This window comes from Cajanus cajan, chromosome 3, assembly GCF_000230855.2.
Source record: "Cajanus cajan strain Asha chromosome 3, NIPB_CcT2T_4, whole genome shotgun sequence".
Lineage (NCBI taxonomy): Eukaryota > Viridiplantae > Streptophyta > Magnoliopsida > Fabales > Fabaceae > Cajanus > Cajanus cajan.
The window spans coordinates 45,775,968-45,784,706 of NC_138519.1; positions in this window are offsets into that span (position 1 = coordinate 45,775,968).

Genomic DNA, 8,739 nt, shown 5'->3' on the forward strand with positions numbered 1-8,739 from the left:
GTGGATGTACGTACTGAAGTCCTATAACCATGGAGAGCGAAGGGTAGCATCTCATGCCAGTCTTTGAATGAGACAACCATCTTTTGTACTATCTTCTTGATATTCTTATTGGCTGCCTCGACTGCCCCATTCATCTTTGGTCGATATGGGGAAGAATTGTGGTGCTGAATTTTGAACTCTTTGCACAGTTCTTCCACCATCTTATTGTTCAAATTGGATCCATTATCAGTGATGATTTTGTCGGGAATACCGTATCTGCATATGATATTCTTTCTGATGAAGGATGTTACCACCTTTCGGGTCACATGAGCATACGATGCCGCTTCTACCCATTTGGTGAAATAGTCAATGGCCACAAGGATGAACCTATGTCCATTGGATGCCTTTGGCTCGATGGGTCCAATAACATCCATGCCCCACATTGCGAATGGCCATGGTGAAGCCAACACATTGAGTGGCGTTGGTGGGACATGAATGTTGTCGGCGTATGCTTGACACTTGTGGCATTTCCGGACGTATTGGTAACAATCCCTTTCAATGGTCGACCAATAATATCCTGCTCTGAGGATTTTCTTAGCCATTGCAGGCCCGGGGATATGGGTACCGAAAACCCCCTCATGTATTTCTTTGATTACATTTTGAGCTTCGACTTGGTCTATGCACCTCAACAAGATCGAGTCATAATTCTTTTTGTAGAGGGTTTCTCCAATCAACAGAAATCCCATGGCCCTTCTTCGGATATGCTTTTTATCATTATCGCTAGCCATATCAGGATATTCCCCTTTTGACAGATATTGTTTGATGTCATGGAACCATGGATGATCGTCAACAGCTTCATCTATCAGTAGGCAGAACGCTTGCTTATCGTGCCGCCGGATATTGATGATGGGTATTTCATGCTCCTTATCCAAGGCGAACATCGATGATAGTGTGGCAAGGGCGTCAGCGAACTGATTTTCCTCCCTTGGGATATATTCAAAGACGACATTTTGAAAGAATTGTATTAGGTCTTTGATATGCTCAACATATGGTATCAGCTTAGGATTTCGGACTTCCCATTCACCTCGCAGTTGGTGGATGACTAAAGCCGAATCTCCAAATACTTTGAGCTTTAGGATACCATTGTTGATTGCTGCTTGGATTCCTAACGCGCAAGCCTCGTATTCGGCCATGTTATTTGTACAGTCGAAGTTGAGTCTTGCCGTTAAGGGGATATGCTTTCCTTGTGGGGAGATTAATACTGTTCCAATCCCCTGTCCAAGCATGTTGGAGGCTCCATCGAAATACATGGTCCACGTATCATCCTTAGGATCTTCATGTTGTAAATGCATTATATCCTCATTGGGGAAATCATCCTGAAGGGATTGATAGTCATTGGTCGGCCCGTGTGCTAGGTAATCAGCTAGGGTACTACCCTTGATGGCCTTTTGTGTGACATGTATGATGTCAAATTCTGATAATTGCACTTGCCATCGGGCAATCTTCCCAGTGATTATCGGTTTGTCGAACACGTACTTAATTGGGTCCATTTTGGAAACCAACCAAGTAGTATGCCTAATCATATACTGCCTGAGCCGTTGTGTTGCCCATGCTAACGCACAGCACGTCTTTTCTAGTGGCGTGTAGCGGGTTTCATAATCAAGGAACTTTTTGCTCAGGTAGTAGATGGCTTGTTCTTTCTTCTTTGTTTCATCTTGTTGTCCTAGCACAGCTCCCATGGACTCATCAAGCACCGTTAGATAGAGGATTAATGGTCTTCCCTCGACAGGTGGCACCAACACTGGTGGATTGGCCAAGCACTGTTTGATCTTATCGAAAGCTTGTTGACAATTCTCATCCCAAACTTCGGAATGATTCTTGCGCAACAGCTTGAATATTGGTTTGCACGTGTCAGTCAACTGTGCGATGAACCTTGCGACGTAGTTCACCCTGCCGAGGAATCCTCTAATTTCTTTCTCAGTTTTAGGAGGAGGCATTTCCATTATTGCCTTTACTTTATCGGGGTCCACCTCTATGCCTTTTTCACTAACGATGAACCCGAGAAGCTTACCCGACCGAACTCCGAAAGTACACTTAGCCGGGTTTAGCTTAAGCTGATACTTACGAAGCCGATTGAATAATTTTCTCAAATATTGGATGTGGTCCATCTCGTCTTTTGACTTTGCGATCATGTCATCCACGTATACTTCAATTTCTTTGTGGATCATATCGTGGAATAGCGTCACCATCGCTCGTTGGTAGGTGGCACCCGCATTTTTAAGTCCAAAAGGCATCACCCTGTAGCAGAAAGTGCCCCAGGGTGTAATGAAAGAAGTTTTCTCGCGGTCTTCTATATTCATCTTGATTTGATTATACCCCGAGTATCCATCCATAAAGGAATAGAGTGTGTTTGTGGCGGTGTGATCCACAAGTGTATCGATGTGGGGCAAGGGAAAATCGTCCTTTGGACTGGCACGATTCAAATCCCTATAATCAACACACACTCTAACCTTCCCATTCTTTTTGATGACTGGCACAATGTTAGCCAGCCATTCGGGATACTGGGATACGACCAAGAATCCCGCATCTAATTGCTTTTCTACCTCCTCCTTGATCTTTAAAGACCATTCGGGCTTGATTCGTCGAAGCTTTTGTTTGATAGGTCGAAACCCTTCTTTCAATGGCAACTTATGCTCGACGATATTAGAGTCCAATCCGGGCATATCATGGTACGACCATGCAAATACGTCCTTGTATTCCCTCAATAGTTGGATCAATTGTGCCTTTATTTCATCACTGATATGGGTCCCAATGTTGACCTCATGCAACTCTTGACCCTGCCCCAAATTTACGGTCTCCAATTTCTCTTGATATGGCTGGAGTAGACGAGCTTCTTGATCTAGCAGTCTTTGCAGATCCGGAGAGATGGTCTCCTCATCACTGTCCAACTCAACCCATTCACCCTCGGCTTTCGGATCCCGGTCAGAGCGAGCAATCACAGACATAATTATTTATTGGTTCTGTTTAGGTTTAGAGTTTATTAATATTAATGAGAGAGAGAGAATAGAACAAAATGAGAGAATAATGTGTGAAAAATGCCTCTTTATTGATATATGTATGTAAAACTGTACAAAACCCTTTATTTACATGAAAAGGTCCTCATGATCTCGGGTACTGATCATGAGTCCCTAAAAGAAAAAAATGTGGAGGGGCCCTATCATGGCTTGCCCTTCTCTCTACTCCTGCTGCGGTAGAGGATTCTTGCTCACGTCGGGTGCCGTCGAATCGAAAGTGACCCACCCAGCATCGATAAGGTCTTGGACCTTATACTTGAGAGCTCTGCAGTTCTCCGTTGAATGCCCCGGTGCCCCCGAATGGTATAGACATTTGTCTTGTGGATTGTACCAATCGGGGTAAGGTGGATTCACTTTCTTTGGTGGAATGTAAGCTATAAGACGCGCCTCCACTAGCTTCGGCAGGAGATCGCTATAAGTGGTCGGAAGTTTATCAAACTTCTTCACAGAGTTGTTTTGCGATTTGCCTGACTTCGAAGCGGAAGAAGATGGAGAAATGGTTACAGCGTTGACTCCTCCTTCTTTCTTCTTCCCGAAGGCCTTCTTAGCTTCATATGGTTGGGAAGGCTTAGCCAGCTTCCCACTTTTAAGTCCTTGTTCCACCCTTTCTCCAATGGTGATGATGTCCGAGAAGAGTGTCGTTGTGTTCCCTATCATTTTATCGTAATAGGGACCAGTCAACGAGTTGATGAATAAGGGCACCGTCTCCTTATCCGACAGCGGGGGCTCTATCTGTGCCGCCAACTCCCTCCAACGTTGGGCGTATGCCTTGAAGGATTCATCGTTCTTTTTACTCAAGGCTTGAAGATCAGACCTATCGGGTGTTAGGTCGATGTTGTATTTATAGCGCTTGAGAAAGGCGTCGGCCAACTGCCTCCATGTATGTACTAGATTTCCATCTAGCTGCATATACCAGTTGAGTGCAGTTTCAGCTAAGCTCTCTTGAAAGCAGTGGATCAAGAGCTTTTCATTTGTGGCATATGCGGCCATCTTGCGACAGTACATGGTGAGATGACTTTTGGGGCAAGTCGATCCCACGTACTTTGGGAAATCCGGCACTTTAAATTTAGGAGGGAATTGGATGTCCCTCACTAAACACATGTCGGCGGCATCCTTGACGTCAAAATCATGCCCCTCCATAGCCCTTAGCCGATCCTCGAGGGCGTGGAATTGTTCCTTTGATACTTCGGGCTCTTTAATCATAATTCCAGCCCCAAGGGGTACAGCGTGTGGAGGATCTTTTTCATGCTCTTCCTCCTCTCCCTCATGATGGGACCCATGATCACTGTGATGAGATCCATGGATGTTGTGATGACGCATGAGTTCAATCATTTGCGCCATTTGGTCTTTAAGTTGTGAAAGCTCGGTTGTGAGCTTTTTGTTTTGCTCCTCCAATGCTTCCATTTTCTTGATCTTCTTTGCGCGTGTGAGGACAGAGAGATGACCAGCCACTTTCTAAAATGAATTTTTTAATCTAATTAATTTATGGAATGAATACGCTCTTGATGTGAGCTTGATAATCTTTCATCTTTGAGGCGCTGCCTTTTTAAGATGAAAGTTTATCACCCTCCCTAGGCTATTATCTCTCCATAACGGAGAATCTCAATAGTCACGGGTCTCTTTCACTCACATCGAGAGGGTATTAGTGAACCTATAAATGATGATGAGGATGCATGAGGTATTATTGATAATGATGCCTATGCTCCTTACTTTTATTATATTTTCACACATTGGTTTTTCCTCTCATGTCATGACATTTTCATGCATGGGGATTATTCTTTAGACCTTATCACGAGGTTATTTATTAATGCACAAACAATTGCACATAAGCATTTACACAAACAATTCACTCATCCACGAACAGTCACGAGCGAATCACGAGGTAGGGGTATCCTGCAGAAATGGTGCATATTCAAGGTGGTTCTAACTGTTCTCACCAGTCCAGGGCCCCCAAGGTGCCCCCATTATAGGGACCCAATTCCTCTCATCGTAGGTCGATGGAAAGCTCCAACGCACCGTCGGACTCAAGTTCATGGTTATCACCTTGAGTGATGTTTTCCGACAACGGTCTACGGGCACCTATAGACCCATTCGACAACCGGCCGTACTAACATCCACTCCCTATGGTTAATCACTCATGCCCCCGGGTATAGAGGGAACTGTTGTGTGCAAAGGTTTGTGTGCAGTTTTTATTTCAAACAATTGCGGAATTTTAAACATACAACAGTTATTTAAAGCCATATAATAAAACATATTATAATACAAGCAAGGGGTAATGAAGTAATTTTAACTATTATTTGTTAAAATAATCTGTCACTAAATGGGACTGACTCTCGAAGCTTCCCCAGCAGAGTCGCCATCTGTCACCACCGGCCCAAACGGGCCTCGGCGGTCGCGAAGACGGTCGAGCTCGCTTTTATTTTAGTTTTGAAAATGTATTGGATTATTAGAACGACTTGTTCTCAAACTGAGACCTTGTCGATCTTATCCAATTTATTTATTAAATGTCTCACCAATCCATGTTAATCCCAAGCGGGACCCTCCATGGATTAGTGGTTTTCGTAGTAAAAGGGTTCGTGGAGTCGCCACCAATGTTTTACTCAAAACATTGGAAAAAGGGATAAGGCAATTGATTTTATAAATCAACTTTGGCCATTACAACCAGAGTTGGGTAAGGGAGTCGGTTACGCGTGGGGAAGGTGTTAGCACCCCACAGCGCCCCTTTCGGGTTCCCTATGACAGATTATTTCTAAAATAACAGTGTAAAATTACTAAATTACCCCTATTTATTCTAAGCAATTATAAATTAACTATCTACATGATGACAGTTTAAATATGCACACAGAAAGCAGTAAAAGGAAGGATTTAAGAAGAAACCTCTTGAAGCGTGCTTTTATATATTGAGTAAAACTGGGAAGCTTTTTGGCGTTCCCTCGCTCTACAAGCTCGCTCGCTCCTTCCTAAAAACTTTTAACTATGGAAATCCGGAGGATTTCCCTTCGACTAGGTTCGATCCTCAAGCAAAATGGCTCGGGGCTCAAGAACTTCGTCGGATCAACTCTCCGAGTGATGTCTAGGGCAGAACACTGCTCAAAAACCCCAGAATACTCAAGGAGAGGGTTAAAACTATGTGTGAAAGTGTGGAATGACGTCCAATTGACGTCATATTTATAGCGAATAGGCGCAATACGGTCTACAGAATCAATACGGCCGTATTGAAATTTTTGAACTTCAATACGGTCGTATTGAAGTTCAATACGGCCGTATTGAAATTCAGAAATTTCAATGCGCCCGTATTGAGTTCACTGCGGCTGTATTGAAGCTTCAATACGGCCGTATTGATTTCAGTACGGCCGTATTGAAGTTTCAGAAACTTCAATACGCCGTATTGAGTTCGCTGCGGCCGTGTTGAAGCTTCAATACGGCCGTATTAAGTGTAGTACGGCCGTATTGGGCTTCATTCCCTCCACTTCCTTATTTTAAGCTACTCTAAGACCTCTAAATCTACAGATAGCCATCCTATGGTCTTCTAGGAGTCCTTCTGGCTGACTTTTCCTTCGATCTTTGAGGGTCTTCGAGTTTTATTTCCGACCCGGACAATTTTAGGGGTCTACACATGAAAACTCCTAACTTCACTAACATTTTTAGGCTTGGGCCACTCTTAAATAGCTTTGATTTTCTCGGGGTCCACTTGAACCCCATTTTAGCTTACAATGAACCCTAGGAAAACCACATGATCCACACAAAAAGTACATTTTTCAAGATTTGCAAATAATTGGTTTTCCCTAAGGATCATCATAACTTCTCTAAGATGTCCTAAGTGATCATCTTGAGAACTGCTATAGATTAATATATCATCAAAATAAACAACAACAAATTTTCCTATACACTCTCTCAAGACATGATTCATAAGCCTCATGAATGTACTTGGTGCATTAGTTAAACCAAAAGGCATAACTAGCCACTCATATAATCCAAATTTGGTCTTAAAAGCAGTTTTCCACTCATCACCCTTTTTAATTCTTATTTGGTGATAACCACTTTTAAGATCAATTTTAGAAAATATAGAGGCACCATGTAATTCATCAAGCATATCATCAAGTCTAGGGATTCGGTACCTATACTTGATTGTGATATTGTTAATGGCCCTACAATCACAACACATTCTCCATTTTCCATCTTTCTTGGGCACTAACAATACAAGCACAGCACAGGGACTCAAACTCTTTTGTACCCACCCCTTATTCAATAATTCATGGACTTGGTTCTCTATCTCCTTAGTTTCTTGAGGATTTGTCCTATAGGCTGGTCTATTGGGTAGACTAGCCCCAGGCACAAAATCAATTTGATGTTTTATACCCCTAAAAGGAGGAAGGCCTTTTGGACCTTCACTAGGGAATATATCATCAAATTCTTTTAATAAATGAGAAACTTGAGGAGGTAAAGAACTAAGTTCAATGCTTAAATTATGACACTGAAGCACACTTCTACAAAGAAGAAGGTAAGAAGGCTTTTCAACAATTAGGGTTTGTTTTAAAGTTTCTTGTTGAATTCCTTCTATAGAAAGAGATTTCTCTTCCTTCTTCTTTGAAGACTTATGCTTCTTTTCCTTTTTGTTTTTTTTTTAATCAAGTTTTTTTTTCTTCTTCTCTTTTCAATTTCATTTGTACTTGATCCTCTATCACTTGTGAAGGAGACAAAGGATGAAGTACAAATTTCTTTTCTTTATGGGTGAAAGTGATTTCATTGGTAAAGCCATTATGCATGGTTTTCTTGTCAAATTGCCATGGCCTTCCCAACAAAATATGGCAAGCCTCCATTGGAACTATGTCACAAACCACTTGATCTTCATAGTTACCAATAGAGAACTTGACTTTCACTTGATTATTAACATTAATATCCCCATCTTCATTAATCCAATGAAGTTGATATGGTTTCGGATGGGGAATAATAGTAAGACCAAGCTTCTCCACCAACCTTGTACTACAACAATTACAACAAGATCCACTATCCACAATGAGAGAACAAGCATTATTAAGAATTTTACACCTTGTGTGAAAAATATTCTCTCTTTGTGAAAGGTGAGATTCATGAGGTTGGTTTCCTAGAAGCCTTCTAATCATTAGAAGTTGACCATCACAAGGATATGCACTTTCAATGGGATGGTCTTCCTCACTTGATTCACTGTCACTTGAAGTAGTGGAACTAGATTCATCAACACTACTATAAATGTCTTGCCCCTTCAAAATCATCACCTTTTTAGTTGGGCATTGAGAAGCTATGTGACCTCTCCCAAGACACTTAAAGCATTTGATATCACTAGTTTTGCTACTAGAAGTGACAATATTTTTATTTTTCTCATTTTCTTTTTCTTTTTCTTTTTCTTTGCCAAATTTCTTAGAGGTATCAAATTGACCCTCCCTCTTGTAGTCTTTCTTAACATAAGAGCTAGATTGAGTTTTTCCTTTAAAAGAAGTTTTTCTCAAATTTTGTTGTTCCACCCTTATACAAAGTTGGACCAAATCATCAAGGTCCCTATAAGGGAGTAACTCAACTCTATCTCTTATGTCAAAATTAAGACCACTTAGAAATCTAGCAATGGTCAATCTTTCTTCTTCCCTTATCCCAGCCCTCATGAGATACAACTCCATTTTTTGTCTATACTCCTCAACACTCATACCCTTTT